This window comes from Apostichopus japonicus, chromosome 20 (assembly GCF_037975245.1).
Source record: "Apostichopus japonicus isolate 1M-3 chromosome 20, ASM3797524v1, whole genome shotgun sequence".
NCBI lineage: Eukaryota > Metazoa > Echinodermata > Holothuroidea > Aspidochirotida > Stichopodidae > Apostichopus > Apostichopus japonicus.
Genome location: NC_092580.1, coordinates 16,143,796 through 16,171,340, shown reverse-complemented (window position 1 = coordinate 16,171,340; position 27,545 = coordinate 16,143,796). Strand labels below are relative to the sequence as shown.

The window sequence follows — 27,545 nt, the reverse complement described above, 5'->3', positions numbered from 1 at the left end:
TGCCAGCAGAAGAAGACGGGGGGGGGTCCCAGGGTTGGTGGGTGGGTTATGTATTTGATATGTTCTAACTGTTTTTCTAGCCTTGTTTTTTCAGATGCAGAAGAAGACGGATAAAGACGCAGGACGACTACGACGTAAGAAGAAGCGTGCTGCTATGCAGTGAAGGTGAGTAAAATCTTCCAAATGCAACTTATCAACTTTTTTATTAGTCACGACAAGTTGCTTGTTTTAGTGTTGAGTGAGGAACCCCATTTTTATAGAGATAGATCAGTTTATATTAAAAATGCGTTTATGTTACTTCAAAGAACGGTCTGTAACCCATCAAGTAATTTTTCAAGTAGTTTTAAACATCCTCAAAACTAGGGCTCTCACTGAACGGCCAAGGATTACGGGAACACACTCCCCTTGGATCCCTTCCATAGCACCCTCCCCAAATTTTGTGTACCCTTCTCCACCAACCCCATCCCCCCACCCCATGCACCCACAACCAAAATCAAACTTTTCCAATGGGTCCACTAGGTATTGCTAAGGAGACTTATAGTTTTTAAGATGTTACTTTGGCCCTAATGGGAGGCTTGGTCAGTGGGTGAGTTTTGCATTTGATATGTTTTAACTTATTTTCTTGCCTTGTTGTTTCAGATACAGAAGAAGACGGATAAAGACGCAGGACGATGCCAGCAGAAGAAGACGGGGGGGGGGGGGGGGTCCCAGGGTTGGTGGGTGGGTTATGTATTTGATATGTTCTAACTGTTTTTCTAGCCTTGTTTTTTCAGATGCAGAAGAAGACGGATAAAGACGCAGGACGACTACGACGTAAGAAGAAGCGTGCTGCTATGCAGTGAAGGTGAGTAAAATCTTCCAAATGCAACTTATCAACTTTTTCATTAGTCACGAAAAGTTGCTTGTGTTAGTGTTGAGTGAATAGCACCATTTTTAGAGATACGATCAGTTTATAATAATAATGCGTTTACATTACTTCAAAGAACGATCTGTAACCCATCAAATAATTTCCAAGCAGTTTTAAACATCCTCAAAACTAGGGTTTCTCACTTAACGGCCAAGGATTGCAGGTACACACTCCCCTTGGATCCAATACCATAGCACCCTCCCCAGATTTTGTGTACCCTTCTCCACCAACCCCATCCCCCCACCCCATGCACCCACAACCAAAATCAAACTTTTGCAATGGGTCCACTAGGTATTGCTAAGGAGACTTATAGTTTTTAAGATGTTACTTTGGCCCTAATGGGAGGCTTGGTCAGTGGGTGGGTTTTGCATTTGATATAATTTAACTTATTTTCTTGCCTTGTTGTTTCAGATACAGATGAAGACGGATAAAGACGCAGGACGATGCCAGCAGAAGAAGAGGGGTGGTGGGTCCCAGGGTTGGTGGGTGGGTTATGTATTTGATATGTTCTAACTGTTTTTCTAGCCTTGTTTTTTCAGATGCAGAAGAAGACGGATAAAGACGCAGTACGACTACGACGTAAGAAGAAGCGTGCTGCTATGCAGTGAAGGTGAGTAAAATCTTCCAAATGCAACTTATCAACTTTTTTATTAGTCACGAAAAGTTGCTTGTGTTAGTGTTGAGTGAAGAACCCCATTTTTAGAGATACGATCAGTTTATAATAATAATGCGTTTATATTACTTCAAAGAACGGTCTGTAACCCATCAAATAATTTTCAAGCAGTTTTAAACATCCTCAAAACTAGGGTTTCTCACTGAACGGCCAAGGATTGCAGGTACACACTCCCCTTGGATCCAATACCATAGCACCCTCCCCAAATTTTGTGTACCCTTCTCCACCAACCCCATACCCCCACCCCATGCACCCACCACCAAAATCAAACTTTTGCAATGGGTCCACTAGGTATTGCTAAGGAGACTTATAGTTTTTAAGATGTTACTTTGGCCCTAATGGGAGGCTTGCCCAGTGGGTGGGTTTTGCATTTGATATGTTTTAACTTATTTTCTTGCCTTGTTGTTTCAGATACAGATAAAGACGGATAAAGACGCAGGACGATGCCAGCAGAAGAAGAGGGGGGGTGGGTCCCAGGGTTGGTGGGTGGGTTATGTATTTGATATGTTCTAACTGTTTTTCTAGCCTTGTTTTTTCAGATGCAGAAGAAGACGGATAAAGACGCAGGACGACTACGACGTAAGAAGAAGCGTGCTGCTATGCAGTGAAGGTGAGTTAGAACTTCTAAATGCAACTTATCAACTTTTTTATTAGTCACGAAAAGTTGCTTGTGTTAGTGTTGAGTGAAGAACCCCATTTTTAGAGATATGATCAGTTTATAATAATAATGCGTTTATGTTACTTCAAAGAACGGTCTGTAACCCATCAAATAATTTCCAAGCAGTTTTAAACATCCTCAAAACTAGGGTTTCTCACTTAACGGCCAAGGATTGCAGGTACACAATCCCCTTGGATCCAATACCATAGCACCCTCCCCAAATTTTGTGTACCCTTCTCCACCAACCACATTCCCCCACCCCATGCACCCACAACCAAATTCAAACTTTTGCAATGGGTCCACTAGGTATTGCTAAGGAGACTTATAGTTTTTAAGATGTTACTTTGGCCCTAATGGGAGGCTTGGTCAGTGGGTGGGTTTTGCATTTGATATGTTTTCACTTATTTTCTTGCCTTGTTGTTTCAGATACAGAAGAAGACGGATAAAGACGCAGGACGATGCCAGCAGAAGAAGACGGGGGGGGGGGGGTCCCAGGGTTGGTGGGTGGGTTATTTATTTGATATGTTCTAACTGTTTTTCTAGCCTTGTTTTTTCAGATGCAGAACAAGACGGATAAAGACGCAGGACGACTACGACGTAAGAAGAAGCGTGCTGCTATGCAGTGAAGGTGAGTTAGAACTTCTAAATGCAACTTATCAACTTTTTTATTAGTCACGAAAAGTTGCTTGTGTTAGTGTTGAGTGAAGAACCCGATTTTTATAGAGATATGATCAGTTTATAATAATAATGCGTTTATATTACTTCAAAGAACGATCTGTAACCCATCAAATAATTTCCAAGCAGTTTTAAACATCCTCAAAACTAGGGTTTCTCACTTAACGGCCAATGATTACGGGAAGACACTCCCCTTGGATCCCTTCCATAGCACCCTCCCCAAATTTTGTGTACCCTTCTCCACCAACCCCATCCCCCCACCCCATGCACCCACAACCAAAATCAAACTTTTCCAATGGGTCCACTAGGTATTGCTAAGGAGACTTATAGTTTTTAAGATGTTACTTTGGCCCTAATGGGAGGCTTGGTCAGTGGGTGGGTTTTGCATTTGATATGTTTTAACTTATTTTCTTGCCTTGTTGTTTCAGATACAGATGAAGACGGATAAAGACGCAGGACGATGCCAGCAGAAGAAGACGGGGGGGGGGGTCCCAGGGTTGGTGGGTGGGTTATGTATTTGATATGTTCTAACTGTTTTTCTAGCCTTGTTTTTTCAGATGCAGAAGAAGACGGATAAAGACGCAGGACGACTACGACGTAAGAAGAAGCGTGCTGCTATGCAGTGAAGGTGAGTAAAATCTTCCAAATGCAACTTATCAACTTTTTCATTAGTCACGAAAAGTTGCTTGTGTTAGTGTTGAGTGAAGAGGACCATTTTTAGAGATACGATCAGTTTATAATAATAATGCGTTTATATTACTTCAAAGAACGATCTGTAACCCATAAAATAATTTTCAAGCAGTTTTAAACATCCTCAAAACTAGGGTTTCTCACTTAACGGCCAAGGATTGCAGGTACACACTCCCCTTGGATCCAATACCATAGCACCCTCCCCAAATTTTGTGTACCCTTCTCCACCAACCCCATCCCCCCACCCCATGCACCCACAACCAAAATCAAACTTTTCCAATGGGTCCACTAGGTATTGCTAAGGAGACTTATAGTTTTTAAGATGTTACTTTGGCCCTAATGGGAGGCTTGCCCAGTGGGTGGGTTTTGCATTTGATATGTTTTCACTTATTTTCTTGCCTTGTTGTTTCAGATACAGATGAAGACGGATAAAGACGCAGGACGATGCCAGCAGAAGAAGACGGGGGGGGGGGGTGTCCCAGGGTTGGTGGGTGGGTTATGTATTTGATATGTTCTAACTGTTTTTCTAGCCTTGTTTTTTCAGATGCAGAAGAAGACGGATAAAGACGCAGGACGACTACGACGTAAGAAGAAGCGTGCTGCTATGCAGTGAAGGTGAGTTAGAACTTCTAAATGCAACTGATCAACTTTTTTATTAGTCACGAAAAGTCACTTGTGTTAGTGTTGAGTGAAGAACCCCATTTTTAGAGATATGATCAGTTTATAATAATAGTGCGTTTATATTACTTCAAAGAACGGTCTGTAACCCATCAAATAATTTTCAAGCAGTTTTAAACATCCTCAAAACTAGGGTTTCTCACTTAACGGCCAAGGATTGCAGGAAGACACTCCCCTTGGATCCAATACCATAGCACCCTCCCCAAATTTTGTGTACCCTTCTCCACCAACCCCATCCCCCCACCCCATGCACCCACAACCAAAATCAAACTTTTGCAATGGGTCCACTAGGTATTGCTAAGGAGACTTATAGTTTTTAAGATGTTACTTTGGCCCTAATGGGAGGCTTGGTCAGTCGGTGGGTTTTGCATTTGATATAATTTAACTTATTTTCTTGCCTTGTTGTTTCAGATACAGATGAAGACGGATAAAGACGAAGGACGATGCCAGCAGAAGAAGAGGGGTGGTGGGTCCCAGGGTTGGTGGGTGGGTTATGTATTTGATATGTTCTAACTGTTTTTCTAGCCTTGTTTTTCAGATGCAGAAGAAGACGGATAAAGACGCAGGACGACTACGACGTAAGAAGAAGCGTGCTGCTATGCAGTGAAGGTGAGTAAAATCTTCCAAATGCAACTTATCAACTTTTTTATTAGTCACGAAAAGTTGCTTGTGTTAGTGTTGAGTGAAGAACCCCATTTTTAGAGATACGATCAGTTTATAATAATAATGCGTTTATATTACTTCAAAGAACGGTCTGTAACCCATCAAATAATTTTCAAGCAGTTTTAAACATCCTCAAAACTAGGGTTTCTCACTGAACGGCCAAGGATTGCAGGTACACACTCCCCTTGGATCCAATACCATAGCACCATCCCCAAATTTTGTGTACCCTTCTCCACCAACCCCATACCCCCACCCCATGCACCCACCACCAAAATCAAACTTTTGCAATGGGTCCACTAGGTATTGCTAAGAAGACTTATAGTTTTTAAGATGTTACTTTGGCCCTAATGGGAGGCTTGCCCAGTGGGTGGGTTTTGCATTTGATATGTTTTAACTTATTTTCTTGCCTTGTTGTTTCAGATACAGATGAAGACGGATAAAGACGCAGGACGATGCCAGCAGAAGAAGAGGGGGGGTGGGTCCCAGGGTTGGTGGGTGGGTTATGTATTTGATATGTTCTAACTGTTTTTCTAGCCTTGTTTTTTCAGATGCAGAAGAAGACGGATAAAGACGCAGGACGACTACGACGTAAGAAGAAGCGTGCTGCTATGCAGTGAAGGTGAGTTAGAACTTCTAAATGCAACTGATCAACTTTTTTATTAGTCACGAAAAGTTGCTTGTGTTAGTGTTGAGTGAAGAACCCCATTTTTAGAGATATGATCAGTTTATAATAATAATGCGTTTATGTTACTTCAAAGAACGGTCTGTAACCCATCAAATAATTTCCAAGCAGTTTTAAACATCCTCAAAACTAGGGTTTCTCACTTAACGGCCAAGGATTGCAGGTACACAATCCCCTTGGATCCAATACCATAGCACCCTCCCCAAATTTTGTGTACCCTTCTCCACCAACCACATTCCCCCACCCCATGCACCCACAACCAAAATCAAACTTTTCCAATGGGTCCACTAGGTATTGCTAAGGAGACTTATAGTTTTTAAGATGTTACTTTGGCCCTAATGGGAGGCTTGGTCAGTGGGTGGGTTTTGCATTTGATATGTTTTCACTTATTTTCTTGCCTTGTTGTTTCAGATACAGAAGAAGACGGATAAAGACGCAGGACGATGCCAGCAGAAGAAGAGGGGGGGTGGGTCCCAGGGTTGGTGGGTGGGTTATGTATTTGATATGTTCTAACTGTTTTTCTAGCCTTGTTTTTTCAGATGCAGAAGAAGACGGATAAAGACGCAGGACGACTACGACGTAAGAAGAAGCGTGCTGCTATGCAGTGAAGGTGAGTAAAATCTTCCAAATGCAACTTATCAACTTTTGTATTAGTCACGAAAAGTTGCTTGTGTTAGTGTTGAGTGAAGAACCCCATTTTTATAGAGATATGATCAGTTTATAATAATAATGCGTTTATATTACTTCAAAGAACGGTCTGTAACCCATCAAATAATTTTCAAGCAGTTTTAAACATCCTCAAAACTAGGGTTTCTCACTGAACGGCCAAGGATTGCAGGTACACACTCCCCTTGGATCCAATACCATAGCACCCTCCCCAAATTTTGTGTACCCTTCTCCACCAACCCCATACCCCCACCCCATGCACCCACCACCAAAATCAAACTTTTGCAATGGGTCCACTAGGTATTGCTAAGAAGACTTATAGTTTTTAAGATGTTACTTTGGCCCTAATGGGAGGCTTGCCCAGTGGGTGGGTTTTGCATTTGATATGTTTTAACTTATTTTCTTGCCTTGTTGTTTCAGATACAGATAAAGACGGATAAAGACGCAGGACGATGCCAGCAGAAGAAGAGGGGGGGTGGGTCCCAGGGTTGGTGGGTGGGTTATGTATTTGATATGTTCTAACTGTTTTTCTAGCCTTGTTTTTTCAGATGCAGAAGAAGACGGATAAAGACGCAGGACGACTACGACGTAAGAAGAAGCGTGCTGCTATGCAGTGAAGGTGAGTTAGAACTTCTAAATGCAACTGATCAACTTTTTTATTAGTCACGAAAAGTTGCTTGTGTTAGTGTTGAGTGAAGAACCCCATTTTTAGAGATATGATCAGTTTATAATAATAATGCGTTTATGTTACTTCAAAGAACGGTCTGTAACCCATCAAATAATTTCCAAGCAGTTTTAAACATCCTCAAAACTAGGGTTTCTCACTTAACGGCCAAGGATTGCAGGTACACAATCCCCTTGGATCCAATACCATAGCACCCTCCCCAAATTTTGTGTACCCTTCTCCACCAACCACATTCCCCCACCCCATGCACCCACAACCAAAATCAAACTTTTCCAATGGGTCCACTAGGTATTGCTAAGGAGACTTATAGTTTTTAAGATGTTACTTTGGCCCTAATGGGAGGCTTGGTCAGTGGGTGGGTTTTGCATTTGATATGTTTTCACTTATTTTCTTGCCTTGTTGTTTCAGATACAGAAGAAGACGGATAAAGACGCAGGACGATGCCAGCAGAAGAAGAGGGGGGGTGGGTCCCAGGGCTGGTGGGTGGGTTATGTATTTGATATGTTCTAACTGTTTTTCTAGCCTTGTTTTTTCAGATGCAGAAGAAGACGGATAAAGACGCAGGACGACTACGACGTAAGAAGAAGCGTGCTGCTATGCAGTGAAGGTGAGTAAAATCTTCCAAATGCAACTTATCAACTTTTTTATTAGTCACGAAAAGTTGCTTGTGTTAGTGTTGAGTGAAGAACCCCATTTTTATAGAGATATGATCAGTTTATAATAATAATGCGTTTATATTACTTCAAAGAACGGTCTGTAACCCATCAAGTAATTTCCAAGCAGTTTTAAACATCCTCAAAACTAGGGTTTCTCACTTAACGGCCAATTATTACGGGAAGACACTCCCCTTGGATCCCTTCCATAGCACCCTCCCCAAATTTTGTGTACCTTTCTCCACCAACCCCATCCCCCCACCCCATGCACCCACAACCAAAATCAAACTTTTCCAATGGGTCCACTAGGTATTGCTAAGGAGACTTATAGTTTTTAAGATGTTACTTTGGCCCTAATGGGAGGTTTGCCCAGTGGGTGGGTTTTGCATTTGATATGTTTTAACTTATTTTCTTGCCTTGTTGTTTCAGATACAGATGAAGACGGATAAAGACGCAGGACGATGCCAGCAGAAGAAGACGGGGGGGGGGTGGGTCCCAGGGTTGGTGGGTGGGTTATGTATTTGATATGTTCTAACTGTTTTTCTAGCCTTGTTTTTTCAGATGCAGAAGAAGACGGATAAAGACGCAGGACGACTACGACGTAAGAAGAAGCGTGCTGTTATGCAGTGAAGGTGAGTAAAATCTTCCAAATGCAACTTATCAACTTTTTTATTAGTCACGAAAAGTTGCTTGTGTTAGTGTTGAGTGAAGAGGACCATTTTTAGAGATACGATCAGTTTATAATAATAGTGCGTTTATATTACTTCAAAGAACGATCTGTAACCCATCAAATAATTTCCAAGCAGTTTTAAACATCCTCAAAACTAGGGTTTCTCACTTAACGGCCAAGGATTGCAGGTACACACTCCCCTTGGATCCAATACCATAGCACCCTCCCCAAATTTTGTGTACCCTTCTCCACCAACCCCATCCCCCCACCCCATGCACCCACAACCAAAATTAAACTTTTCCAATGGGTCCACTAGGTATTGCTAAGGAGACTTATAGTTTTTAAGATGTTACTTTGGCCCTAATGGGAGGCTTGGTCAGTCGGTGGGTTTTGCATTTGATATAATTTAACTTATTTTCTTGCCTTGTTGTTTCAGATACAGATGAAGACGGATAAAGACGAAGGACGATGCCAGCAGAAGAAGAGGGGTGGTGGGTCCCAGGGTTGGTGGGTGGGTTATGTATTTGATATGTTCTAACTGTTTTTCTAGCCTTGTTTTTTCAGATGCAGAAGAAGACGGATAAAGACGCAGGACGACTACGACGTAAGAAGAAGCGTGCTGCTATGCAGTGAAGGTGAGTAAAATCTTCCAAATGCAACTTATCAACTTTTTTATTAGTCACGAAAAGTTGCTTGTGTTAGTGTTGAGTGAAGAACCCCATTTTTAGAGATACGATCAGTTTATAATAATAATGCGTTTATATTACTTCAAAGAACGGTCTGTAACCCATCAAATAATTTTCAAGCAGTTTTAAACATCCTCAAAACTAGGGTTTCTCACTGAACGGCCAAGGATTGCAGGTACACACTCCCCTTGGATCCAATACCATAGCACCCTCCCCAAATTTTGTGTACCCTTCTCCACCAACCCCATACCCCCACCCCATGCACCCACCACCAAAATCAAACTTTTGCAATGGGTCCACTAGGTATTGCTAAGAAGACTTATAGTTTTTAAGATGTTACTTTGGCCCTAATGGGAGGCTTGCCCAGTGGGTGGGTTTTGCATTTGATATGTTTTAACTTATTTTCTTGCCTTGTTGTTTCAGATACAGATGAAGACGGATAAAGACGCAGGACGATGCCAGCAGAAGAAGAGGGGGGGTGGGTCCCAGGGTTGGTGGGTGGGTTATGTATTTGATATGTTCTAACTGTTTTTCTAGCCTTGTTTTTTCAGATGCAGAAGAAGACGGATAAAGACGCAGGACGACTACGACGTAAGAAGAAGCGTGCTGCTATGCAGTGAAGGTGAGTTAGAACTTCTAAATGCAACTGATCAACTTTTTTATTAGTCACGAAAAGTTGCTTGTGTTAGTGTTGAGTGAAGAACCCCATTTTTAGAGATATGATCAGTTTATAATAATAATGCGTTTATGTTACTTCAAAGAACGGTCTGTAACCCATCAAATAATTTCCAAGCAGTTTTAAACATCCTCAAAACTAGGGTTTCTCACTTAACGGCCAAGGATTGCAGGTACACAATCCCCTTGGATCCAATACCATAGCACCCTCCCCAAATTTTGTGTACCCTTCTCCACCAACCACATTCCCCCACCCCATGCACCCACAACCAAAATCAAACTTTTCCAATGGGTCCACTAGGTATTGCTAAGGAGACTTATAGTTTTTAAGATGTTACTTTGGCCCTAATGGGAGGCTTGGTCAGTCGGTGGGTTTTGCATTTGATATGTTTTCACTTATTTTCTTGCCTTGTTGTTTCAGATACAGAAGAAGACGGATAAAGACGCAGGACGATGCCAGCAGAAGAAGAGGGGGGGTGGGTCCCAGGGTTGGTGGGTGGGTTATGTATTTGATATGTTCTAACTGTTTTTCTAGCCTTGTTTTTTCAGATGCAGAAGAAGACGGATAAAGACGCAGGACGACTACGACGTAAGAAGAAGCGTGCTGCTATGCAGTGAAGGTGAGTAAAATCTTCCAAATGCAACTGATCAACTTTTGTATTAGTCACGAAAAGTTGCTTGTGTTAGTGTTGAGTGAAGAACCCCATTTTTATAGAGATATGATCAGTTTATAATAATAATGCGTTTATATTACTTCAAAGAACGGTCTGTAACCCATCAAATAATTTTCAAGCAGTTTTAAACATCCTCAAAACTAGGGTTTCTCACTGAACGGCCAAGGATTGCAGGTACACACTCCCCTTGGATCCAATACCATAGCACCCTCCCCAAATTTTGTGTACCCTTCTCCACCAACCCCATACCCCCACCCCATGCACCCACCACCAAAATCAAACTTTTGCAATGGGTCCACTAGGTATTGCTAAGAAGACTTATAGTTTTTAAGATGTTACTTTGGCCCTAATGGGAGGCTTGCCCAGTGGGTGGGTTTTGCATTTGATATGTTTTAACTTATTTTCTTGCCTTGTTGTTTCAGATACAGATAAAGACGGATAAAGACGCAGGACGATGCCAGCAGAAGAAGAGGGGGGGTGGGTCCCAGGGTTGGTGGGTGGGTTATGTATTTGATATGTTCTAACTGTTTTTCTAGCTTTGTTTTTTCAGATGCAGAAGAAGACGGATAAAGACGCAGGACGACTACGACGTAAGAAGAAGCGTGCTGCTATGCAGTGAAGGTGAGTTAGAACTTCTAAATGCAACTGATCAACTTTTTTATTAGTCACGAAAAGTTGCTTGTGTTAGTGTTGAGTGAAGAACCCCATTTTTAGAGATATGATCAGTTTATAATAATAATGCGTTTATGTTACTTCAAAGAACGGTCTGTAACCCATCAAATAATTTCCAAGCAGTTTTAAACATCCTCAAAACTAGGGTTTCTCACTTAACGGCCAAGGATTGCAGGTACACAATCCCCTTGGATCCAATACCATAGCACCCTCCCCAAATTTTGTGTACCCTTCTCCACCAACCACATTCCCCCACCCCATGCACCCACAACCAAAATCAAACTTTTCCAATGGGTCCACTAGGTATTGCTAAGGAGACTTATAGTTTTTAAGATGTTACTTTGGCACTAATGGGAGGCTTGGTCAGTGGGTGGGTTTTGCATTTGATATGTTTTCACTTATTTTCTTGCCTTGTTGTTTCAGATACAGAAGAAGACGGATAAAGACGCAGGACGATGCCAGCAGAAGAAGAGGGGGGGGTGGGTCCCAGGGTTGGTGGGTGGGTTATGTATTTGATATGTTCTAACTGTTTTTCTAGCCTTGTTTTTTCAGATGCAGAAGAAGACGGATAAAGACGCAGGACGACTACGACGTAAGAAGAAGCGTGCTGCTATGCAGTGAAGGTGAGTAAAATCTTCCAAATGCAACTTATCAACTTTTTTATTAGTCACGAAAAGTTGCTTGTGTTAGTGTTGAGTGAAGAACCCGATTTTTATAGAGATATGATCAGTTTATAATAATAATGCGTTTATATTACTTCAAAGAACGGTCTGTAACCCATCAAGTAATTTCCAAGCAGTTTTAAACATCCTCAAAACTAGGGTTTCTCACTTAACGGCCAATGATTACGGGAAGACACTCCCCTTGGATCCCTTCCATAGCACCCTCCCCAAATTTTGTGTACCCTTCTCCACCAACCCCATCCCCCCACCCCATGCACCCACAACCAAAATCAAACTTTTCCAATGGGTCCACTAGGTATTGCTAAGGAGACTTATAGTTTTTAAGATGTTACTTTGGCCCTAATGGGAGGTTTGCCCAGTGGGTGGGTTTTGCATTTGATATGTTTTAACTTATTTTCTTGCCTTGTTGTTTCAGATACAGATGAAGACGGATAAACACGCAGGACGATGCCAGCAGAAGAAGAGGGGGGGTGGGTCCCAGGGTTGGTGGGTGGGTTATGTATTTGATATGTTCTAACTGTTTTTCTAGCCTTGTTTTTTCAGATGCAGAAGAAGACGGATAAAGACGCAGGACAACTACGACGTAAGAAGAAGCGTGCTGCTATGCAGTGAAGGTGAGTAAAATCTTCCAAATGCAACTTATCAACTTTTTTATTAGTCACGAAAAGTTGCTTGTGTTAGTGTTGAGTGAAGAGGACCATTTTTAGAGATACGATCAGTTTATAATAATAATGCGTTTATATTACTTCAAAGAACGATCTGTAACCCATCAAATAATTTTCAAGCAGTTTTAAACATCCTCAAAACTAGGGTTTCTCACTTAACGGCCAAGGATTGCAGGTACACACTCCCCTTGGATCCAGTACCATAGCACCCTCCCCAAATTTTGTGTACCCTTCTCCACCAACCCCATCCCCCCACCCCATGCACCCACAACCAAAATCAAACTTTTCCAATGGGTCCACTAGGTATTGCTAAGGAGACTTATAGTTTTTAAGATGTTACTTTGGCCCTAATGGGAGGCTTGGTCAGTGGGTGAGTTTTGCATTTGATATGTTTTCACTTATTTTCTTGCCTTGTTGTTTCAGATACAGATGAAGACGGATAAAGACGCAGGACGATGCCAGCAGAAGAAGACGGGGGGGGGGGGGGTGTCCCAGGGTTGGTGGGTGGGTTATGTATTTGATATGTTCTAACTGTTTATCTAGCCTTGTTTTTTCAGATGCAGAAGAAGACGGATAAAGACGCAGGACGACTACGACGTAAGAAGAAGCGTGCTGCTATGCAGTGAAGGTGAGTTAGAACTTCTAAATGCAACTGATCAACTTTTTTATTAGTCACGAAAAGTTACTTGTGTTAGTGTTGAGTGAAGAACCCCATTTTTAGAGATATGATCAGTTTATAATAATAGTGCGTTTATATTACTTCAAAGAACGGTCTGTAACCCATCAAATAATTTTCAAGCAGTTTTAAACATCCTCAAAACTAGGGTTTCTCACTTAACGGCCAAGGATTGCAGGTACACACTCCCCTTGGATCCCTTCCATAGCACCCTCCCCAAATTTTGTGTACCCTTCTCCACCAACCCCATCCCCCCACCCCATGCACCCACAACCAAAATCAAACTTTTCCAATGGGTCCACTAGGTATTGCTAAGGAGACTTATAGTTTTTAAGATGTTACTTTGGCCCTAATGGGAGGTTTGCCCAGTGGGTGGGTTTTGCATTTGATATGTTTTAACTTATTTTCTTGCCTTGTTGTTTCAGATACAGATGAAGACGGATAAAGACGCAGGACGATGCCAGCAGAAGAAGACGGGGGGGGTGGGTCCCAGGGTTGGTGGGTGGGTTATGTATTTGATATGTTCTAACTGTTTTTCTAGCCTTGTTTTTTCAGATGCAGAAGAAGACGGATAAAGACGCAGGACGACTACGACGTAAGAAGAAGCGTGCTGCTATGCAGTGAAGGTGAGTAAAATCTTCCAAATGCAACTTATCAACTTTTTTATTAGTCACGAAAAGTTGCTTGTGTTAGTGTTGAGTGAAGAGGACCATTTTTAGAGATACGATCAGTTTATAATAATAGTGCGTTTATATTACTTCAAAGAACGATCTGTAACCCATCAAATAATTTCCAAGCAGTTTTAAACATCCTCAAAACTAGGGTTTCTCACTTAACGGCCAAGGATTGCAGGTACACACTCCCCTTGGATCCAATACCATAGCACCCTCCCCAAATTTTGTGTACCCTTCTCCACCAACCCCATCCCCCCACCCCATGCACCCACAACCAAAATCAAACTTTTCCAATGGGTCCACTAGGTATTGCTAAGGAGACTTATAGTTTTTAAGATGTTACTTTGGCCCTAATGGGAGGCTTGGTCAGTGGGTGAGTTTTGCATTTGATATGTTTTCACTTATTTTCTTGCCTTGTTGTTTCAGATACAGATGAAGACGGATAAAGACGCAGGACGATGCCAGCAGAAGAAGAGGGGGGGGGGGTGTCCCAGGGTTGGTGGGTGGGTTATGTATTTGATATGTTCTAACTGTTTTTCTAGCCTTGTTTTTTCAGATGCAGAAGAAGACGGATAAAGACGCAGGACGACTACGACGTAAGAAGAAGCGTGCTGCTATGCAGTGAAGGTGAGTTAGAACTTCTAAATGCAACTGATCAACTTTTTTATTAGTCACGAAAAGTTACTTGTGTTAGTGTTGAGTGAAGAACCCCATTTTTAGAGATATGATCAGTTTATAATAATAGTGCGTTTATATTACTTCAAAGAACGGTCTGTAACCCATCAAATAATTTTCAAGCAGTTTTAAACATCCTCAAAACTAGGGTTTCTCACTTAACGGCCAAGGATTGCAGGTACACACTCCCCTTGGATCCAATACCATAGCACCCTCCCCAAATTTTGTGTACCCTTCTCCACCAACCCCATCCCCCCACCCCATGCACCCACAACCAAAATCAAACTTTTCCAATGGGTCCACTAGGTATTGCTAAGGAGACTTATAGTTTTTAAGATGTTACTTTGGCACTAATGGGAGGCTTGCCCAGTGGGTGGGCTTTGCATTTGATATGTTTTAACTTATTTTCTTGCCTTGTTGTTTCAGATACAGATGAAGACGGATAAAGACGCAGGACGATGCCAGCAGAAGAAGAGGGGGGGGGTGTCCAGGGTTGGTGGGTGGGTTATGTATTTGATATGTTCTAACTGTTTTTCTAGCCTTGTTTTTTCAGATGCAGAAGAAGACGGATAAAGACGCAGTACGACTACGACGTAAGAAGAAGCGTGCTGCTATGCAGTGAAGGTGAGTTAGAACTTCTAAATGCAACTGATCAACTTTTTTATTAGTCACGAAAAGTTACTTGTGTTAGTGTTGAGTGAAGAACCCCATTTTTAGAGATATGATCAGTTTATAATAATAGTGCGTTTATATTACTTCAAAGAACGGTCTGTAACCCATCAAATAATTTTCAAGCAGTTTTAAACATCCTCAAAACTAGGGTTTCTCACTTAACGGCCAAGGATTGCAGGTACACACTCCCCTTGGATCCAATACCATAGCACCCTCCCCAAATTTTGTGTACCCTTCTCCACCAACCCCATCCCCCCACCCCATGCACCCACCACCAAAATCAAACTTTTCCAATGGGTCCACTAGGTATTGCTAAGGAGACTTATAGTTTTTAAGATGTTACTTTGGCCCTAATGGGAGGCTTGGTCAGTCGGTGGGTTTTGCATTTGATATAATTTAACTTATTTTCTTGCCTTGTTGTTTCAGATACAGATGAAGACGGATAAAGACGCAGGACGATGCCAGCAGAAGAAGACGGGGGGGGGGGTCCCAGGGTTGGTGGGTGGGTTATGTATTTGATATGTTCTAACTGTTTTTCTAGCCTTGTTTTTTCAGATGCAGAAGAAGACGGATAAAGACGCAGTACGACTACGACGTAAGAAGAAGCGTGCTGCTATGCAGTGAAGGTGAGTAAAATCTTCCAAATGCAACTTATCAACTTTTTTATTAGTCACGACAAGTTGCTTGTTTTAGTGTTGAGTGAGGAACCCCATTTTTATAGAGATAGATCAGTTTATATTTAAAATGCGTTTATGTTACTTCAAAGAACGGTCTGTAACCCATCAAGTAATTTTTCAAGTAGTTTTAAACATCCTCAAAACTAGGGCTCTCACTGAACGGCCAAGGATTACGGGAACACACTCCCCTTGGATCCCTTCCATAGCACCCTCCCCAAATTTTGTGTACCCTTCTCCACCAACCCCATCCCCCCAACCCACCCACAACCAAAATCAAACTTTTCCAATGGGTCCACTAGGTATTGCTAAGGAGACTTATAGTTTTTAAGATGTTACTTTGGCCCTAATGGGAGGCTTGGTCAGTGGGTGAGTTTTGCATTTGATATGTTTTAACTTATTTTCTTGCCTTGTTGTTTCAGATACAGAAGAAGACGGATAAAGACGCAGGACGATGCCAGCAGAAGAAGACGGGGGGGGGGGGTCCCAGGGTTGGTGGGTGGGTTATGTATTTGATATGTTCTAACTGTTTTTCTAGCCTTGTTTTTTCAGATGCAGAAGAAGACGGATAAAGACGCAGTACGACTACGACGTAAGAAGAAGCGTGCTGCTATGCAGTGAAGGTGAGTTAGAACTTCTAAATGCAACTGATCAACTTTTTTATTAGTCACGAAAAGTTACTTGTGTTCGTGTTGAGTGAAGAACCCCATTTTTAGAGATATGATCAGTTTATAATAATAATGCGTTTATATTACTTCAAAGAACGGTCTGTAACCCATCAAATAATTTTCAAGCAGTTTTAAACATCCTCAAAACTAGGGTTTCTCACTTAACGGCCAAGGATTGCAGGTACACACTCCCCTTGGATCCAATACCATAGCACCCTCCCCAAATTTTGTGTACCCTTCTCCACCAACCACATCCCCCCACCCCATGCACCCACAACCAAATTCAAACTTTTCCAATGGGTCCACTAGGTATTGCTAAGGAGACTTATAGTTTTTAAGATGTTACTTTGGCCCTAATGGGAGGCTTGCCCAGTGGGTGGGTTTTGCATTTGATATGTTTTCACTTATTTTCTTGCCTTGTTGTTTCAGATACAGATGAAGACGGATAAAGACGCAGGACGATGCCAGCAGAAGAAGACGGGGGGGGGGGGGTCCCAGGGTTGGTGGGTGGGTTATGTATTTGATATGTTCTAACTGTTTTTCTAGCCTTGTTTTTTCAGATGCAGAAGAAGACGGATAAAGACGCAGTACGACTACGACGTAAGAAGAAGCGTGCTGCTATGCAGTGAAGGTGAGTTAGAACTTCTAAATGCAACTTATCAACTTTTTTATTAGTCACGAAAAGTTGCTTGTGTTAGTGTTGAGTGAAGAACCCCATTTTTATAGAGATATGATCAGTTTATAATAATAATGCGTTTATATTACTTCAAAGAACGGTCTGTAACCCATCAAATAATTTCCAAGCAGTTTTAAACATCCTCAAAACTAGGGTTTTTCACTTAACGGCCAAGGATTGCAGGTACACACTCCCATTGGATGCAATACCATAGCACCCTCCCCAAATTTTGTGTACCCTTCTCCACCAACCCCATCCCCCCACCCCATGCACCCACAACCAAAATCAAACTTTTCCAATGGGTCCACTAGGTATTGCTAAGGAGACTTATAGTTTTTAAGATGTTACTTTGGCCCTAATGGGAGGCTTGGTCAGTGGGTGGGTTTTGCATTTGATATGTTTTAACTTATTTTCTTGCCTTGTTGTTTCAGATACAGATGAAGACGGATAAAGACGCAGGACGATGCCAGCAGAAGAAGACGGGGGGGGGGGTCCCAGGGTTGGTGGGTGGGTTATGTATTTGATATGTTCTAACTGTTTTTCTAGCCTTGTTTTTTCAGATGCAGAAGAAGACGGATAAAGACGCAGGACGACTACGACGTAAGAAGAAGCGTGCTGCTATGCAGTGAAGGTGAGTAAACTCTTCCAAATGCAACTTATCAACTTTTTTATTAGTCACGAAAAGTTGCTTGTGTTAGTGTTGAGTGAAGAGGACCTTTTTTAGAGATACGATCAGTTTATAATAATAATGCGTTTTATATTACTTCAAAGAACGATCTGTAACCCATAAAATAATTTCCAAGCAGTTTTAAACATCCTCAAAACTAGGGTTTCTCACTTAACGGCCAAGGATTGCAGGTACACACTCCCCTTGGATCCAATACCATAGCACCCTCCCCAAATTTTGTGTACCCTTCTCCACCAACCCCATCCCCCCACCCCATGCACCCACAACCAAAATCAAACTTTTCCAATGGGTCCACTAGGTATTGCTAAGGAGACTTATAGTTTTTAAGATGTTACTTTGGCCCTAATGGGAGGCTTGGTCAGTGGGTGGGTTTTGCATTTGATATGTTTTAACTTATTTTCTTGCCTTGTTGTTTCAGATACAGAAGAAGACGGATAAAGACGCAGGACGATGCCAGCAGAAGAAGACGGGGGGGGGGGGGGTCCCAGGGTTGGTGGGTGGGTTATGTATTTGATATGTTCTAACTGTTTTTCTAGCCTTGTTTTTTCAGATGCAGAAGAAGACGGATAAAGACGCAGGACGACTACGACGTAAGAAGAAGCGTGCTGCTATGCAGTGAAGGTGAGTTAGAACTTTTAAATGCAACTTATCAACTTTTTTATTAGTCACGAAAAGTTGCTTGTGTTAGTGTTGAGTGAAGAACCCCATTTTTAAAGAGATATGATCAGTTTATAATAATAATGCGTTTATATTACTTCAAAGAACGGTCTGTAACCCATCAAATAATTTTCAAGCAGTTTTAAACATCCTCAAAACTAGGGTTTCTCACTGAACGGCCAAGGATTGCAGGTACACACTCCCCTTGGATCCAATACCATAGCACCCTCCCCAAATTTTGTGTACCCTTCTCCACCAACCCCATCCCCCCACCCCATGCACCCACAACCAAAATCAAACTTTTGCAATGGGTCCACTAGGTATTGCTAAGGAGACTTATAGTTTTAAGATGTTACTTTGGCCCCAATGGGAGGCTTGGTCAGTGGGTGGGTTTTGCATTTGATATGTTTTGACTTATTTTCTTGCCTTGTTGTTTCAGATACAGAAGAAGACGGATAAAGACGCAGGACGATGCCAGCAGAAGAAGACGGGGGGGGGGGGGGGTCCCAGGGTTGGTGGGTGGGTTATGTATTTGATATGTTCTAACTGTTTTTCTAGCCTTGTTTTTTCAGATGCAGAAGAAGAAGGATGGTAGGTGTGGAAGGTGGTTGCAGACGGAAGGAGGTAGATTAAGATGCTGGATGATGCCACCAGAAGAAGAAAGTGGGGGTCCCGGGGTTAGTGGGTGGGTTATGTATTCTATTTGTTCTAATTGTTTTCTAGCCTTGTTTTTTCAGATGCAGAAGAAGAAGGATGGTGGGTGTGGAAGGTGGACGCAGACGTAAGGAGGTGGATTAAGATGTTGGACAATGCCAGCAGAAGAAGGGGGGTCCCAGGGTTGTTGGGTGGGTTATGTATATGATATGTTCTATCTGTTTTTCTAGCCTTGTTGTTTCAGATGCAGAAGAAGAAGGATGGTGGGTGTGGAAGGTGGACGCAGACGTAAGGAGGTGGATTAAATGCTGTACAATGCCACCAGAAGAAGAAGGGGGGCGGGTCCCAGGGTTAGTGGGTGGGTTATGTATTTGATATGTTCTTACTGTTTTTCTAGCCTTGTTGTTTCAGATGCAGAAGAAGAAGGATGGTGGGTGTGGAAGGTGGATGCAGACGTAAGGAGGTGGATTAAGATGCTAGACGATGCCACCATAAGAAGAGTGGGTTTCCAGGGTTGGTGGGTGGATTATGTATTTGATATGTTCTTACTGTTTTTCTAGCCTTGTTGTTTCAGATGCAGAAGAAGAAGGATGGTGGGTGTGGAAGGTGGATGCAGACGTAAGGAGGTGGATTAAGATGCTGGACGATGCCACCATAAGAAGAGTGGGGTTCCAGGGTTGGTGGGTGGGTTATGTATTTGATATGTTGTTACTGTTTTTCTAGCCTTGTTGTTTCAGATGCAGAAGAAGAAGGATGGTGGGTGTGGAAGGTTGACGCAGACGTAAGGAGGTGGATTAAGATGTTGGACGATGCCACCAGAGAGGGGGGGGGGTCCCAGGGTTGTTGGGTGGGTTATGTATATGATATGTTCTATCTGTTTTTCTAGCCTTGTTGTTTCAGATGCAGAAGAAGAAGGATGGTGGGTGTGGAAGGTGGACGCAGACGTAAGGAGGTGGATTAAATGCTGTACAATGCCACCAGACGAAGAAGGGGGGCGGGTCCCAGGGTTAGTGGGTGGGTTATGTATTTGATATGTTCTTACTGTTTTTCTAGCCTTGTTGTTTCAGATGCAGAAGAAGAAGGATGGTGGGTGTGGAAGGTGGATGCAGACGTAAGGAGGTGGATTAAGATGCTGGACGATGCCACCATAAGAAGAGTGGGGTTCCAGGGTTGGTGGGTGGGTTATGTATTTGATATGTTGTTACTGTTTTTCTAGCCTTGTTGTTTCAGATGCAGAAGAAGAAGGATGGTGGGTGTGGAAGGTTGACGCAGACGTAAGGAGGTGGATTAAGATGTTCGACGATGCCACCAGAGAGGGGGGGTCCCAGGGTTGTTGGGTGGGTTATGTATATGATTTGTTCTATCTGTTTTTCTAGCCTTGTTGTTTCAGATGCAGAAGAAGAAGGATGGTGGGTGTGGAAGGTGGACGCAGACGTAAGGAGGTGGATTAAATGCTGTACAATGCCACCAGACGAAGAAGGGGGGGCGGGTCCCAGGGTTAGTGGGTGGGTTATGTATTTGATATGTTCTTACTGTTTTTCTAGCCTTGTTGTTTCAGATGCAGAAGAAGAAGGATGGTGGGTGTGGAAGGTGGATGCAGACGTAAGGAGGTGGATTAAGATGCTGGACGATGCCACCATAAGAAGACGGGGTTTCCAGGGTTGGTGGGTGGATTATGTATTTGATATGTTCTTACTGTTTTTCTAGCCTTGTTGTTTCAGATGCAGAAGAAGAAGGATGGTGGGTGTGGAAGGTGGATGCAGACGTAAGGAGGTGGATTAAGATGCTGGACGATGCCACCATAAGAAGAGTGGGGTTCCAGGGTTGGTGGGTGGGTTATGTATTTGATATGTTGTTACTGTTTTTCTAGCCTTGTTGTTTCAGATGCAGAAGAAGAAGGATGGTGGGTGTGGAAGGTTGACGCAGACGTAAGGAGGTGGATTAAGATGTTGGACGATGCCACCAGAGAGGGGGGGGGGGTCCCAGGGTTGTTGGGTGGGTTATGTATATGATATGTTCTATCTGTTTTTCTAGCCTTGTTGTTTCAGATGCAGAAGAAGAAGGATGGTGGGTGTGGAAGGTGGACGCAGACGTAAGGAGGTGGATTAAATGCTGTACAATGCCACCAGACGAAGAAGGGGGGGCGGGTCCCAGGGTTAGTGGGTGGGTTATGTATTTGATATGTTCTTACTGTTTTTCTAGCCTTGTTGTTTCAGATGCAGAAGAAGAAGGATGGTGGGTGTGGAAGGTTGACGCAGACGTAAGGAGGTGGATTAAGATGTTGGACGATGCCACCAGAGAGGGGGGGTCCCAGGGTTAGAGGGTTGGTTATGTATTCTATTTATTCTAATTGTTTTTCTAGCATTGTTTTTCAGATGCAGAAGAAGAAGGATGGTGGGTGTGGAAGGTTGACGCAGACGTGAGGAGGTGGAGATGCTGGACGATGCCACTAGAAGAAAAGGGGGGGGTCCCAGGGTTAGTGGGTGGGTTATGTATTCTATTTGTTCTAATTGTTTTTCTAGCATTGTTTTTCAGATGCTGAAGATGAAGGATGGTGGGTGTGGAAAGTGGACGCAGTCGGAAGGAGGTTGATTAAGATGCTGGACGATGCCACCAGAAGAAGAGGGGTGAGGGGTCCCAGGGTTAGTGGGTGGGTTATGAATTTGATATGTTCTAACTGTTTTTCTAGCCTTGTTTTTGAGATGCAGAAGAAGATGGATTAAGACGCAGGACGATGACACCAGAAGAAGAACAAGGGGAGTCCACGAATGAAGGATGATAGAGTGGGATGAAGATGGATGAGGTTGCAGGACGACGATGATAAAAGATGAATGAAGACTGAAGAAGAACAAGGGGAGTCCAGGAATGAAGGATGATTGAGTCGGATGAGGGTGGATGAGGTTGCAGGACGTTGATGATAAAAGATGGAGGAAGACTGCACAAGCAAATTCATGGATGAAAACTGCACGGCGTTTTAGTCAGAACAATTAAAGGTGGAAAAAGATAGAATTAGAAGAATGAATACGATGAAGATGAATGTAAACGTAGGACAGCCATGACTATGATGACGAAAGAAGATGGAGGTAATGCTATATGTATGAGAGGGAAAGGCGGACAATCAGCGGACAATAGACCTGCATAAGTGTTTTGTTGCTACACTATATATCTTGGGGCATATGCTCTTTCACAGAACGTCATACCTCCTGTGCAATTGTATATATGCTAAAATGATGGAACAGGCATGCACGCATGCAACGATAGTACCCAAAATATTGGCAAACTGAATTACCTGTATTTATAACCTGTTAAAAATATGTATTCTCAAAAACATTTACGTAAATAGAGTGTGTTCATGTAATTAAAATCACGTAAATTCACGTAAATAAAGTCATGAACCCTTCCATGGTTTTCCCAATCAATAGGAACCAGTTTACCACTTGTCTGGTATATGAACTAATAAAATCCCTAAATTGAATTGATTGGGTTTTTAGTCCAGGAGGATTTCATGATTTTACCACATCTGTAGAAATTTCAGCAACAGTACGTTGCCATAATGGAGCAATTATTGCATCCATTTTAAATCATTGTAGGCTTAATAGGTTATCAAAATTGATATTCGGTCTTTTTTGCGCTTAATAAATCATTTCTTAAATATATTTTTTGATGCATTCATATTTTCAAAGAGATATGTGCATAAGAAATTTGCATAAAAGTTCTATAGGGCCGCTGTCGGCCACCCTATATGTCAAGATCAATGTGGGGCAACTACAAGTTAACACTGGCAACCTGAACCAATAAAACACGGACAAATAAATTAAATTTTGCATTACCAATAAAAGTTTAATACAAAACCGCTGCCCACCTTGGGCAGGTGTCTACAAACCAAGTTATATATTACTTGAGGTCATCGTAGTGATCCCCCCCCCCCCCCCAATTAGAATGTAGCAAGGTGGTAATTAATATTTCACCAATAGGCAATAAATCACTAACAAAGTTAATGATAGAAAGAAATAAACTGCCCAACTTACCCCTTAATCTTTTCCCTAAAGTACCAATATTTAATTAATAACATTGTAATCCACATAAATCTCAGCTTATAATTTACATAAATAATAAGTATCGAGACGTACCTGCGAAGTCCGTGGCAAAAACGTTATGTCCCAAATCTACACAATACGTAGACGTTGCCTCGGGAAAAATTCAACCCGAATCGAAGCCACCCAAGATCCACAAATACATGAATAATCCCGCCGGGTAAAGCGATAGTTTCGTCCTTTACGCAAACACCATGTTCCCATTTTTTAATGGGTTTAGAGTAACAATTTAAAGGGTTTCAGACAAACAGGGAAATACGCCCAGAATATTATAAGAAAAAGGACTTGCCTATACTATAAAAGAACAGCCTACTTTTAACTAACTAGCCAACGGACCTCACTGGGCAGCGGCTAACACCCAAACCATAACAACTCTTAGTGTGCTAACTTATTACAAATACTGACTCGAATTCTCGGATCTTCGCGTAGCTCGAACATTCCACATAGCTAACCAGACTATTGTCACGAGAGCTGGACACTTGAAAGGGAGACGGAAACAATGGAATAAAATAGCATGTGCAACCAGCAACTACAACAATTCACCATGCACATCAAAGAAATTATATAGATCAAACAGACCCCCACGAAGATAAGACAATACACACAAACAGGAAAACTACTCCAGCAGTGATGCCAGCTAAAAAAAAAGATCTTTTCTTCGGTAAACTGGTAACAGTTACGAACAATTGAATTTTTTTTATCCTTCACATCAAATACTTTATCTTCAATTGTAAACAAAACAATGTTAAGCCTGACTGATACAATTTCTTCTACAAAAGGAAATTCATTGCCTCGAAGCGAAACTACTAGCTCTGCTCGTAGAAAATACATGGCATTAAAGACTTGCTTTTCTCATTCAATCAATGAACTTTGCAACTTTTGACGTAACCTCTGCTTATCATCTATGTTTTTCTGGGTATGTATACATATATTTCGGTATAAGTGGAGAAGAAGAATACTCAATTCAGAATCAATTTTCTCATTATGTTAATAATTCCTTTGTATCATTCAGATGACATACCTATGTTGTTATCAGAACTCTAAATATAATCGATGGTACCACATACATGTTAAATAATCGTGAATAAATGAGACGAAAAAAAAGTGATACCAGCTATGTACGGATATGGTAGGCCATACGGGAAATAATTGCTGATATATAATGTCCATATGAATTAAAATTATTACCGTTATTAATTCTATTTAATACCGGCGGTAATTCTCAGCCAATCACCGTAAAGCTTCATATGCCGGTATTAAATAGAATTAATACGGACATTAAATAGAATCAATACGGGCATTATTTATAATTAATACGGGCTTTCAATAGAATTAATACCGGCATTAAATAGAATTAATACCGGCATTAAAAGACCAATCACATTAGCGAATTTTGAAGCTGTTATCATGCTCTGAGCTAGTGTTAATCCCTCTTGCTGTGGTGTGAAATCAGCGCAGTTATTTCTGCTGTAGGAACAGGGGTGGGAGCAGGAGGCCTATGGGGACACGTGCCCCCCCCCCCATTTTTTTCTCCAAATAGCAAATATGCCCTCAAGCAAGCATACTAACACATATATATTTAAGTGATATGGCCGGTGTGTATCGGTTTATCGCATAACGAGTGGTGGTCGTGGAATGAGATAGTGCCCCTCTGATTTTGTGCCCCCCCCCCCACTTTTTGGAAGCTTCCTCCCCCTGTGTAGAAAGCAAAGTACAACGCAATGGCACGCATTACAGACAAAGTACAATATCTGTGTGAATTTCTTCGAGAAGCGAATGATACTTGTAGGTTATTGACAAATGTTGACTCCCACTCCCACACAATCCGATGTTTTACCAGTTCGCAATGCTTTGAACCGGTTTGTTGATCTTCGAAAAGCATTACGCTATGCAAAGCTTGGAAGTTGCAGTACCAATTAAACAAATATGGTCTATTTAATGCCCGTATTAATTTTATGTAATACCCGTATTAGTTCTATTTAATGCCCGTATTAATCATATTTAATGCCCGTATTAATTCTATTTAATGCCCGTATAAACTATATTTAATGCCCGTATTAATTATATTTAATGCCCGTATTAATTATATTTAATACCGGCATATGAAGCTGCATGGTGATTGGCTGAGAATTAATACCGGTAATAATTTTAATTACTATGGACATTAAATCAGCAATTATTTCCCGTATGGCCTACCATATACGGAGGCATTTACGTGACGCTTCTCACATTTGACATTTATTATGTACCTCAACTCCAACAGAAGAGTTTTCATACACTGCATACTTGTATTGCTCTTATTAAAGCCCCAGGAGCCGTTTGAAAAAGACTTCCAAAGGCAAAAACTGCGAGCAACTTTATATTTTCTATTCCAAATGTACTGTAGTGGTAGTGTTGGAATCAAATCTGACACATTTGACATTAAATTTCTCAATAAAGAAGCTGAGAGATGCATAGAAAGTTGACCTTTTTCAGTTATATATTCAATGTAAGTGAAACAAATCAGTAGCTAAGGAAGTTTGCCAACATTGAGCATTTATGGGGGGGGGGGGGGGGTGCTGAGATTGATTTCATAAAAAATTAGTATTAGGGATATCCAATGGGCCCTAGTGAAATTATTGCAAGGGCTCATCCCCCCACCCCCTAAGCCTTTGTATATACAGGCCCCATAAGCCTATGTATATACAGGCACAAGCCAGAGATTTGTCATGCAGAGGTTTAACTTGTTTTTCTCATCTGTCCCACAGAAGCGTTCCATAGGGGTCCCCTCCCAATTTAGTGCTATCTGCCACTAATATCAGGTAGCCGACGCCAAGGTCAGCAATTTGCCCTCAATATTGGGGGGGGGGCTTTAAAATCATTAAATCGTCATCCATTAAAATAGGGGGAATACCCCCATGATAGTCGACGCCAAAACTGGGTAACCGATGCCAAAACCGAGTAAACAATGTCAAAACCAGGTAACCGAGGCTAAAGCTGGGTATTCGATGCCAAAACAGGGTAACTGCCACCAATATTGGGTAACCAGCACTAAAACTGGCTGTCCAAAAACTCAGGTAATCCCCTAGTATATAATATATATTATAGGGTCCGTGTATTCATATTATTGGTTTGGTAAGAAACACAAAAAGCATGATTTATTAAGTACATAACTTAATATTCCAGTTATATATTTATTTTCAAAACAACAGATATACATTGACAAATTTGTCATTTATATATCATAAAAATACTAATATATATAATAATTAAAACATGGTGATATACAGTACTACACTGTGAAGAGGTGAGACGTGTGATGTGCTTATTGTGACACGTCACATGTTTAACAATGAACGCATTGTGTTTTCACCCTAACTGATTAAACCTCATTGGTTATTTTGACAGTGACTCATCGTCCCACCTAAATAAACACAGTGTTTCAATATGTGACCCTTGAAGCATAAGTATGGCATGTCATGTGTTAACACATGGCCCATAAGCTTAAAACAATAAATGATTGAATATGATATGCAAATTAGGTTATAGCAAATATCATAGCAAAAATATGCATTTAATCAATTAAGGACCTACCGATGCACCAATATTTCTATCAAGATTAATGTAAAATGCAGTGTAAAAATATGTAATTTTACACAAACTAACAGTTGAAACAAATTTACACTTTGTATTAATTATTTTAAATTTGTGTTACAATATAAACACCATGTGGTGTTCAAAAGCTGAACTGTTATAAATGCCTCCATGTATTTATTTTTAAACACGTTCCGAATATGTTTTTGCATTTAAACACAATGTTTAAGTTGCATTCATACATACAGACACAGTAGACACACACACATACATTAGGCATATTTAGTGGGGTACACGTTGTCAGTCCGACACGTTTTCAGTCCAAAAATAAAATACACGTTTTCAGTCCGAAAATAAAATACACGTTTTCAGTCCGAAAAAACGAGTTTTCAGTCCGACACGTTATATATATATATATATATATATATATATATATATATATATATATATATATATATATATATATATATATATATTCAAATTCGGGATTTTCAAATTCAAATTCGGGGGGGGGGGGGGGGGGAGTTCGGGGGACTTGGGATCACGAATACCAATATTAAGCAAAAATTTTGACTTTTAAACATTTAAATAAGTTTTACTAGTTTTATGCATTAACAAATGACAGTTTGGCTTGAGTAGTATAAATTAAAAGCTGATAAAATTAAGAAACGCCCCCCTCCCCCCCCAAAAAAAAATTCAGGGGGAAATTCACCCCTAAGAATTCCCCTTAGAGGGATCGGCAAGAAAGTGAGGGAATCCCGCAATAGCGCTGCTTATATAGCGCTAACACTGCTCAGAGCCCTAAGAAA

General features: G+C 41.5%; 1 protein-coding gene and 1 long non-coding RNA gene across 2 annotated transcripts in view; both read right to left on the bottom strand.

Annotated features, from left to right (window-relative positions):
• LOC139961719 (uncharacterized) overlaps positions 1-24,053 on the bottom strand; it is a 66,284-nt gene extending 42,231 nt beyond the window's left edge. The window contains exon 1 of the long non-coding RNA XR_011790971.1: positions 23,200-24,053. This is a non-coding gene — a long non-coding RNA (uncharacterized lncRNA). The remainder of the gene's footprint in view (positions 1-23,199) is intronic.
• LOC139961572 (uncharacterized) overlaps positions 1-27,545 on the bottom strand; it is a 189,395-nt gene that overhangs the window by 78,266 nt on the left and 83,584 nt on the right. The window lies entirely within an intron of this gene.